At 29.5% G+C, this 10,399-nt stretch overlaps 1 pseudogene; it reads right to left on the bottom strand.

Annotated features, from left to right (window-relative positions):
• Positions 1-4,660: 4,660 nt before the first annotated feature.
• The window catches only part of LOC106458662, an 87,512-nt pseudogene continuing 81,773 nt past the window's right edge, over positions 4,661-10,399 (bottom strand).

The following is a 10,399-nucleotide window of genomic DNA, read 5'->3' as shown; positions in this document are numbered from 1 at the left end:
GAAACAAACAGAAAGACAAATGGCAAAACATTTTGTTTTTGGTTTACAGTGGGGAAGGCAACTTACCTATATACTTGACAGCCTGGACAAAGTTCTGGAAGATAAGTTACACCATGAAATGACCACTGTGCAGTCAATAATTTACAGTCTGTTCTTTATGGGCTTTAAGACAAGAACCAAACAGGAGAAGCATATTGAAGCTATTTTCACAGCACATAATGGTTCATTTAGAATTTCATTAAGATTACTAGAATTGACATTGCATTACTGGATGCTGATACTTTTCACAGAGAATCAAGATTTCATGTCTGTATCAATGATCAAAACAATCAAGTTTTCAAATCCAGATATGAATGATATGTTCAGTGTGACATTGCTAAATGTGGTCTTTTCAGTGGCAATCCAAATATGTTGTAAGGATACATAAGTATAATGGACTTAAAGATTTTTTGTGCTTCTGAATGTGATATTGTATAATCTCTCATGAGTAAAATAAGACTTGACCATTCTCAGTATCATATTTTCAGGATTGTTATGGACTATTTCATGACCTCTGTGATTTATTTAACAAGAAACCATAGAGATCATGAAATAGCAAGCAAGATGTTCTGGTATAAACTTAATAGAATAACCCTAAGACATCCTTAACACTTCCAACATGTACACTAGATAAAAGATCCCGACATTTGCCTAAATGGGAAAGGATCCCCATAATATCATCCACTAACAGCGTAGAAGTGTGTGAAAGATGCAGAAACCATTACAATGCAAGCAGAGCCCAGACATGATACTTTTTGTTGCCAAATACAATTCTTTCAGAAAAGTTAATTCAGTTGGACATGAAGGTGTTCATGTTTCATTGGTTGTAATAAGCATTATATTGTCTATGATAATAATTCTTTAAAGGTATTCAGGGAATAAACAATGTTCCTAAAATATATTCTAATTTAAGCTCTATTATTCCAATGTCAGCATGACCTTGCTTTCCTTGTAGACAATTTTGATGGTTGAAATGTATATTGTGGCTCACATGTTATGATTAATAGTGAAAAGAAAAATATGAAAGACTAGATTTGAACTTTTTAATTAAATTATTCCACGGGTACAAGGATTTCTGAAATCATGAGTAATGAAAGAACACAGTTTTACTGTACAAAATGTTTTAGAGTAAAAACATTACAAAAAAAGAATTCACAAGATGTAGTACTTCATTTGGTACTTGAAACTTATAGTTAATTTTAGGTCACATAAAGACACAATACACCTACATATTCATGATTTCTGAGGAGACAAAGCAACACATTACTCTTACCATACACAGTTATTCCGAGGCAGTATGATTGCTTCATAAACTCAACAGGAATGTATATTAAAAAGAAAGAAAAGACACAAGCCCAATAAATCTGGCACATTATTTTGGGCTTGGGATACCCTGATACTGTACAGCATCTGCTGTATGCTGTAAGAACATTTTTACAAGAAAGTTACATTAGTTGGTTCATTTAATCCAAGCCTTTTTCTCTATGTAGATTAAAATACTAACAAAAAAAATTTATGGTTCAGTGTAAAATATAACTAAAAACAATTATTGTTTTAGATAAGATATATATACACACACACACTTATGTCAGAGTCCTGATCTTTTTGAATTTGAAATTACAGCAGCCATCAGCGAAAAAAACTTGATTTTTTCTTTACCGCTTTGTTAGAAAATAATTTGTGTTACATTTTAAAACTACAGAGAGATATTTTTCGTCTGGCATATATATATATTCTTTTAATTTCAGATAGAGATTTTGGTTAATTTTTATGGTAAACCACTATTTTTTGGTAGCAGAATCATAATGAAAGAAATTAAATTATTTAAAGAAATGTATTTTATAATGAAACATTAAAATCTGACATAATATCTTCGCAATTAAGTGAATTTGACAGCGACAGAGTGCTTTAATGTTACCATGACAAAGTTATAGCACATGGTAGTCAAATCCATGATGAAAAACACCTTGTAAAGAATAAAAATTATTTTCATTTCTATATAATATTTGATTTATGTCAAAATAATCAGAATGAGACAGTGCTGGCTGCTTGTTTGTACTCAATATAACTGGTATAACTCTATTAATTTTTAACTACCCTTCAAAAATTATAATATTCCTTTATAAGTCAAGAGTGAAAATTTTGGGCAATATTTACATTATAGATATTCATGGCTATATTATTAGTTTTGATATTGTATTCTGAAATCTTTAGAGAATGTAATTCAAAGGTTATACAATCTTGTAATTCTCAATCCTGAAAAGATGTGTTAATAAAATAATCTGTAAGTTAACACAAGGTCAGAAAACATCATCTGGAAAAATTCCCGAAACAACAATTCTATTCAAAATTTAAAAGTGTGATTAACCAACTGCTTTTGTTCATCATTACATGTAGGTATTGGAAACAAAAAGTGTGTGGAAGGATGAAGCTGAAAGTGAATTATGCTTGTCAGAAGTACACTTATTGAATACAGGTAGAAATTATGGGGTTCAGGGCATTCTCCTCTAGAAAAGTTTTACAATTAACATGGCCATTTGTGCCTACTTTCATGCATTGGGGTCAAAATACAATATAAGTTATGGAATTAATTTGAAAATGAACAGTTTTAATAATCAATGTACAAGACCTTCTATTTTTTTTGCCTCAGTCTCTTTATCTTACTTTTCATATTCTTTACCTTCAGCTACAGAAATAATTTTATAATTTATCTGTTTATATCGAGTCATTATTTTGGATAAAATCTCAATTTAGGATGGGAAAATTGTAAGTTGAAATTGGAGGGAGGGTTTCCTAAGTATTAGAGATATAACACACAAGATCAATAAGTTTAGTTATGTTGAACAATAAAACTATTGCTTGAAAAAATTACTGAGATATGTATTCTAAGAAAAATGCACAAATGTTAGTAACTGAAAACACTTCATTGCATAAACACTTTCAAAAAGGAGTTATTTTCACTTCTTATACAATTATGGTCTTGTTTTAGATACTACTTTCTAGCCAGGTCTTAGTGATATCAAGAAACTGAGAGGTAGGTTAACATAGAAGACCAGTTGTTTCTGTGCCAGAGATAAAAAAATTCTGAATAAAAACAGAGTTTTAACTGCATTTGTAAATTTTTGTAAGATCTTTAATAACTGACCATATTGATGCTAGAATTCAAATTACCAGCAAAACTAAATTAGGTTTCTTTTAATAAAATAATATTACAGTAGTGAGTTAAATATTACATAATAAACAATGTAAGAGTTTTTTTTTGCTGTTTCACAACTTCATAAGTCATCAGTGTCACTATTAACTGAATATCTTAAACAGCATATCTTAAATTTGATATCACAAATCTGTTAACTCTTTTACTGCCTTTTGTCTATAACATTTCTTTCTGACTCATTTTTCTTTACATCATTTATTGCAAGAGTTATATTGAGCATTTCATTTATGTCAACGTTGTTGTCTTGTTTGGCTCATATTTTGATACTTCAAACTGGTATTTTTACATATTTTAAAGTTTTCAGTTCTGCCATCCTTCACAGTGCAAACATTAAGTAAGTTACTTTTGTCTCATTGTTTTTCTTATGTCACATACTTTGAAGTTTCAAACTTTCTGTGAATCAAATTCTATCATTGCTCAAGCTCACTGTCTTTTACTTTTTTCATTTCCCACATCACAATTTGTGGAAGATACTTTGTTTTATTTCTCAAGGATTTCTTCCTTTTTTCTTCCATGTTTGACCACTTTTATTTGACTGTGATTTCACAAGACAGAAAGCTCCTTTTCATACTGACCCATAATTAATGTGACGAGATTCCTTGATGACTTTTTATCTGTCTTATATGTTACAAGATTTAATTTTTTCCCTGCATTGTGTGTGTCACTTTAGAAGCTATACTGATGGCTGCTTTGTATGTCTCAAGACTGCTAAATTCTGACCCTAGGAATCTTAAGACTCTTTGGCAATTCATTAATATACAAATACAATCGCAACAACATTTACACAGTGCTGAATACTTAGTATTACTTTCACATACACACCTTTATGATTTAAAGGAGTGAATGCAAGGATGAGCAAAGTATTTTTTCATTGAAGCATTATGGGAAATGTCATGAAATGCTCCCTTATAATCAATGTGTCCTCTAGAAGTCATTAATCCTTACATAAGTAAGATTCAGGTGCTGGAGAATAGGGACTATGAAATATTTCTTAATTATTCAATCACTTTCTGTAGTACAAAAAGATGGTAAAAACCACCTGTTTCTCTTATTGATACATTCAGAACGTAACTTCCAAATATAGTACACATAAGTTGCTTTTCCCTTATTACAAATAAAACATCTTTTGTTTATCCAAACAGAAAAAAATGGAAACTACATCAGACCTCTTTTGATGATCAAAGCATAATAACTCCTCAGATAAAGTGGTAACTAACTGTAGCAGGTTCCCTCATTGGCAATTACAACAGGTTTCTGTTATTGATATGAATTATGTGGTAATTTCCTATAAAGTGGTAATTACAACAGGTTTCTGTTATTGATATAAACTATATGGTAACTACAGCAGGATTCTCTTATTGCTATAAACTGTATGGTAACTATCAATGAAAGGTAACTACAACAGAATTCTCTTATTGATATAAACTGTATGGTAACTTTTAATGAAAGGTAACTACTACAACATAACTCTCTTATGGGCACAAACTGTTTGGTAACTTCCACCACAAAATGGCAATAAAAACATGTTTTAATTATAATAAATTAACATGGGAAAAAATAAGTACATCAGGCTTCTTCTGTTGACCCGAACATTAGAGCAAATCTTCAGAGAAAATGATAGGTGTTCTGATAACCATAGCAGGTGTTATCTTAGTATTCCAAAACCTATGATAATTTTTTGTACAAAATGGCCATAAAAGCAGAAAATGTTAGTACTATTGTAACTTGTTGCTGACAGTAATAATTAAACAAAATTTTTCCTCTTGATTTAAACACTATTTTAACTTGTTGCTGACAATAATAATTAAACCAAGCTTTTCCTCTTGATTTAAACACTACTGTAACTTGTTGCTGATAATAATAACTAAACCAAGCTTTTCCCTCTTGATTTAAATACTACTGTAACTTGTTGCTGACAATAATAATTAAACCAAGCTTTTCCTCTTGATTTAAATAGTAAGGTAGTTTGTCACAGAAATTGGTAACTACATCAAGTTTCTCATCATAGAAATACTATTTTTATATTTCAAACAATATTTATTTCCTAGTTTTTAGTAAATCAAAATACTGTGGTATTTATTCAAAAGACATATATTTCCCAGTTTTTAGTGTATCTAAAACACTATTGTCACTCTAAGAAACAAAATGGCACTTTCACTTTACTTCTCTATTGTAATTAAAAAATATGACAGCTTTATTCAAAATATGTTTACCACTTACTCTTAATGTTAAGCCATAATTGTCTTAATCCTACAAAAAAAAACAAGGGTCTATAATAATTATGCTTACTTGCCAAGTTAACCCTATTCTCAAGATAGCAAATGAAAACCATTTCTGTTGGTTCAAGACAAATACACCTAAAAACAAAAGGGCAACTGCAGTCTCAATACTCTGAGACTTCAATATCACTGTTCCATCATGTACATTTGGCAACCTTTTTTGGTTAATATCCAAATTGATTTAATGCCACAGTAAATTAAATAACTTTGAGCTGGATTTCTCATTGAATAAGATCAATGAGAACTTTACAAAGAAGACTATTACTAAAGTCCTCAAAAAAAGTTGCAAGAATGCACAAATACGTACACAGCTCATCACAGTTACAAGATAGACACTGTACAAGACCCTGTAGCTGCTAGCCCAGTTCAATGTACATCTAGATCTAAACACTACCAATAAAAACAATAAAGTCTTTCTTCATAGAGATGGGCTTCTTTGATAGGTAACGTCATTTGGATGTGACCCTTGACATTTCTGGAAAATAATAACAAATAAGCTGAATTATATCTATCAAAGTACAAATAACTCTTATAATTAGTTCATAAACCCATATTTTGACAATACTAAGCAATAAGTAAGGATGGTCAGAAAAAATGAAAAACTGGTTTTAAGGTATTTTAATAGTACTGCTGCTATCAAACTCAAATGAACTGAGAACCTCAGTAAAATCTATGAAGGTTGAGATGATAGAGGACATATTAATTTGGAAATTAAACATATGTGCATGGGTGTGTGGGTCAAATTGCCCATGCCATAACTTTTTACAGAGTGCTATACAACTTGGTGCTATGTATTTGATGTAAGGGTTATCAACAATTCATTTTACCCTAGACTGCTGATTTAGTGACTATTCCCGGCAGAGGAGAGTAAATACCAGATCCAATATAAAAAGATACTGAAAAAAAGTTGATATGCATTTTGGCGGTTCTGTAGGTTAAGCAAATGCAATATGCAAACTGATGATGGATAAAAGTATTTTTATTCTTTACATGAACATCACTATGTACTCTTAGTTGTCAGAGTCTGAGTAGGACTGATGTTGTTAATTTACAGACATATCATGAGTACAAATACTTTTGTAAAACATCAGACCTGTACATTTTACTAAAAGTTGTAAACCTTTGTGTAGATACATGTAGTAAATTTTGAATTATGATTACCCTGCATATTTGGTTAATATAGTTAAAAAAAGCAAACCTGGGTCTTACATTCTTCAAATATATATATATATATATATATATACGTGTTCAAAGAAATTAATAATCAAATAAAGGAAATAAAAGACATAAAAGTTATCAAATTAATGTATTATAGATGATGTTTTGATCAATAGCACTTCATCTGGTCATAAGGTATAATAGAATGATTATAAGGTGGCAAAATATTATGCAAGTGTCTCAAGCTGATTAAGTTTATATAATTGATAGATATTAGACCTAATAAACTTTTATGCTGAATATTTCAGTCAATTATGTTTGTATTTATATCTTTAGATCTCAGAACCATAATTTTCCTATTAATTCATACATGATGTCAGAAAAACACGTAGGTTCAAGAAGTCTTGATAAAAATGAATAAAAACCCTATAACTCAAGCACTTTCGAAAGGTGGACTTTTCTTCTTCATGGTCAAACTATTAATTCATATATATTCATACGTACTTTATTGGAAAAATAATGCATGAATATCTAAGACAGTTTTATTTTTCTAACAGGGTAGTTGGCCTTTGGAATTGGTTGCCTTCAGATGTTGTGAAGGCAGTAAATTTAAGTGAGTTTAAGAGAAAGCTTGATAATATATGAATGATAAGGGCTAGCTTTAAAATTTTTATTTATATATTTTTCAATTAATTTATTAATAGTTTTAGTTTATCTTAGAGGATGAGACAGCTGAGACGGACCAGTTGGTCCCATGTTGTTCCAAAACATTATGTTATGTTAACTGAGCTATTACCATAATATTTAATAAAATAAGTAAACATAAATTTTATATATGTATATAAATAAACTTCACAAACTAATGATCATTAACTAATTACTCAGCTATTCAGCATACTGAATAAATAAAATCATCAGGGAAAGGTTAGAAATATAATCATGTACATGCATCAATAGAAATACTTACAGCTTGTTTGTTTTGCCATGTTTTCATAGCCGTTTTGTATTTTTCAAATTCGTGACACCAGTCTGAGTATATCTTCTTGTAATCATTTTCTGATGGGGCATTGCAAGTCTCTGTTGAAATACAGTAGATATTTTTATCATCCACCTGCACTTCTCCATTTTATTAAGTAATTATAAGAATTGTAGATAGCAAGTGAATAAATGTTTTGAATTTTAAAAGAAATCACAAGTATATTTAGTTTATGACATTTTCAGCTTTTAACAAATTATTTAAAAAAAACTCATTACTCTTCAAACTGAGACATTTGAGTATTTATTGTTTCACAAAAGAGTGATTTGTAGTGATTAGTCTTTAGTATAATAATGATAACTTGGATGCTGGGAAAATATAATGAATCTAAGCTAACTTAGTAAGATTTTTATGTATCAACTCATAATTCTAACAACTCTGAAAACAATTGATTATAAGTTTATTTAATCAATATTCCTTTAATTATAAAGTAATTTTTCTATAATAAACAATGTGTTTGAAATAATGAAAATCTACTGATTCAAAGAAAATTTCTCTTTTATGATCATTAAAAAACACTTTTATAACATGATAATGGGATCAGTAAATATTAATTAACATGTAAAAAGTGCTTTAAAGGACAGAATCTTAGTTACAAATTAGCTTTTAATAATTTTGAAGAATAAAAATTTCCAAAAACATCAAGTATTTTCAATTAAAAAATATAGCTTTGTTTTTTAAAACGAAAATAGCACAACCATTTTCAGAAATTAAACTATTACATGGATAAGATATACATCTTCTTTAAAAATGGTTGTATTTTAAAAACAGCACTTACTGGAATCAACTGTTACATTGTAATTACACAAAATGTTATTCTCCAGTTTACACTCATAGCGTCCACTATCATGACCAGTCACTGACATGATTACCAGTCCATGGTCTGAAGTTAAAAGGTATTTATCACGATGAGGTTTTATCAGGCGAGTGCCTTTCTCATGACTATAATGAATCCACTGAAGTTTTCCAATACTTAATTTATCCATTTCGTGAGAGTGGATTGTACAACCAAGATGTACACTCTGCCCCCAATATACGTGTAGAATCTTTTTCTTCTCACCTGCACGTTAAAAAAAAGGATCAAAGTATTTTACTTATAGGGCATACATGATCTTGACATTATGTGTTCTGCCAACACATACATTTATCTATAGGAACAAATCCACTACATGCATTTTTAATCATACTGTAAACTGTGGACTTAAAGACACACTGCTTTAGAATTGAGTTTTGTTTGCTTGTTTTTTATAAATATAGATGATGATAAATGCAGAAAAAATTAGTTTGGCCATGAACATAAAAAGATGATGTAATGTGTATTGTGCTATTCAAGCTATTAAATTTTTATATATTTGTAGTGACCTACTTTTGAAATAAATTATAACCAGTTTAATAAAATTTAAACAAAATTTTTATGAATTATCTGAAAAGTTATAAAAAACATAACTTTTTCATGCCACATTTTTGAAAAAAATATAAAATAAACTGCAGGAAGCTTTAGAAAAATCATGTACTTAGTAGATTAGTACTTATATAAAAATTCACTTTTCTGTGTCCTGCACAATGAGGTTTGAGTAAAGTTATACACAGTGTATTTTTGATAAAAAATCATATTACTGCCCATATACTGCTGTATAAAAAAAAAAGGTTCATTAGTTACATGTAAACATATTGTTCTTTCTTTTCAAAATTGAATAAGAAATTAAACTGAATTTAAAGCTTGCCTAAAAAATCTTTATTATCACATAATTATTAGGAAAGTTCTTTATTATTATCAGAAGACGAAGAAATAATTAACTTCTTGGTTACATGTTGGACGAGTGATATTTACTCAACACATGCTTATCAGTTAAATTTTTCAATCACAACATAATATGGTGAGTTTTGTACTTATTCGTTTTTAATTGAAAATAAGTAAGCTTGAAAATGTAAAAATCAGCTAGTAACAGAAGTCACTTACAATTTTCACAAATCTGAGGAGTGGCATTAGTGACATCTTGTAGGAGCCTAAAGAGAAAAAATGATGTTATCTATCTGAAATAAAGTCTTACTAAGATTTTATGAATACAGCTTACAGAAATATAACTATGTAGCTTGTCTCATATAATATCACATACTTACCTGAAAAAAAACAAAATATACTTGAAAACACAATAAAGTAGTCAGTATAATCTATATATATATATATATATGGCCTGGTGATTAGGGCACTTGACTCGCAATATGCAGGTTGGAATTTCAAATCCTGTCCCCAAACATACATGGTGATATAATGCAACAGTAAATCCCACTTATCATTGGTAAAGAGTACTCCATGAGTTGGCAGTGGGTGAAGTTGACTACCTCCTTTCTTCTAGTCTATCACTTAAAAATTGGTAGTGCAGATAGCTCTCAAGTAGCTTTTTATGAAATTTAACAAACAAACAAATAATATATATATATATAAGCCTTACAAACTAATTGATACCATTAGAAACACATATTTATAGATTTCATGACAATGTATTATTTATTAAAAAAATATTTTTTTAAATATATTTCTTTATCATAATGGCAAGGTGGTTAAGGTGCTTGACTAGCAATCTGAGGGTTGCGGGTTTGAATCTCTATTCCACCAAACATGCATGCCATCTCAGCTGTGGGGGGCATTACAATGTGACAGTCAATCCCATT

The sequence above is a fragment of the Limulus polyphemus genome, unplaced genomic scaffold (assembly GCF_000517525.1).
Source record: "Limulus polyphemus unplaced genomic scaffold, Limulus_polyphemus-2.1.2 Scaffold498, whole genome shotgun sequence".
Taxonomy (NCBI): domain Eukaryota; kingdom Metazoa; phylum Arthropoda; class Merostomata; order Xiphosura; family Limulidae; genus Limulus; species Limulus polyphemus.
This window is presented reverse-complemented; position numbering and strand designations above follow the sequence as displayed.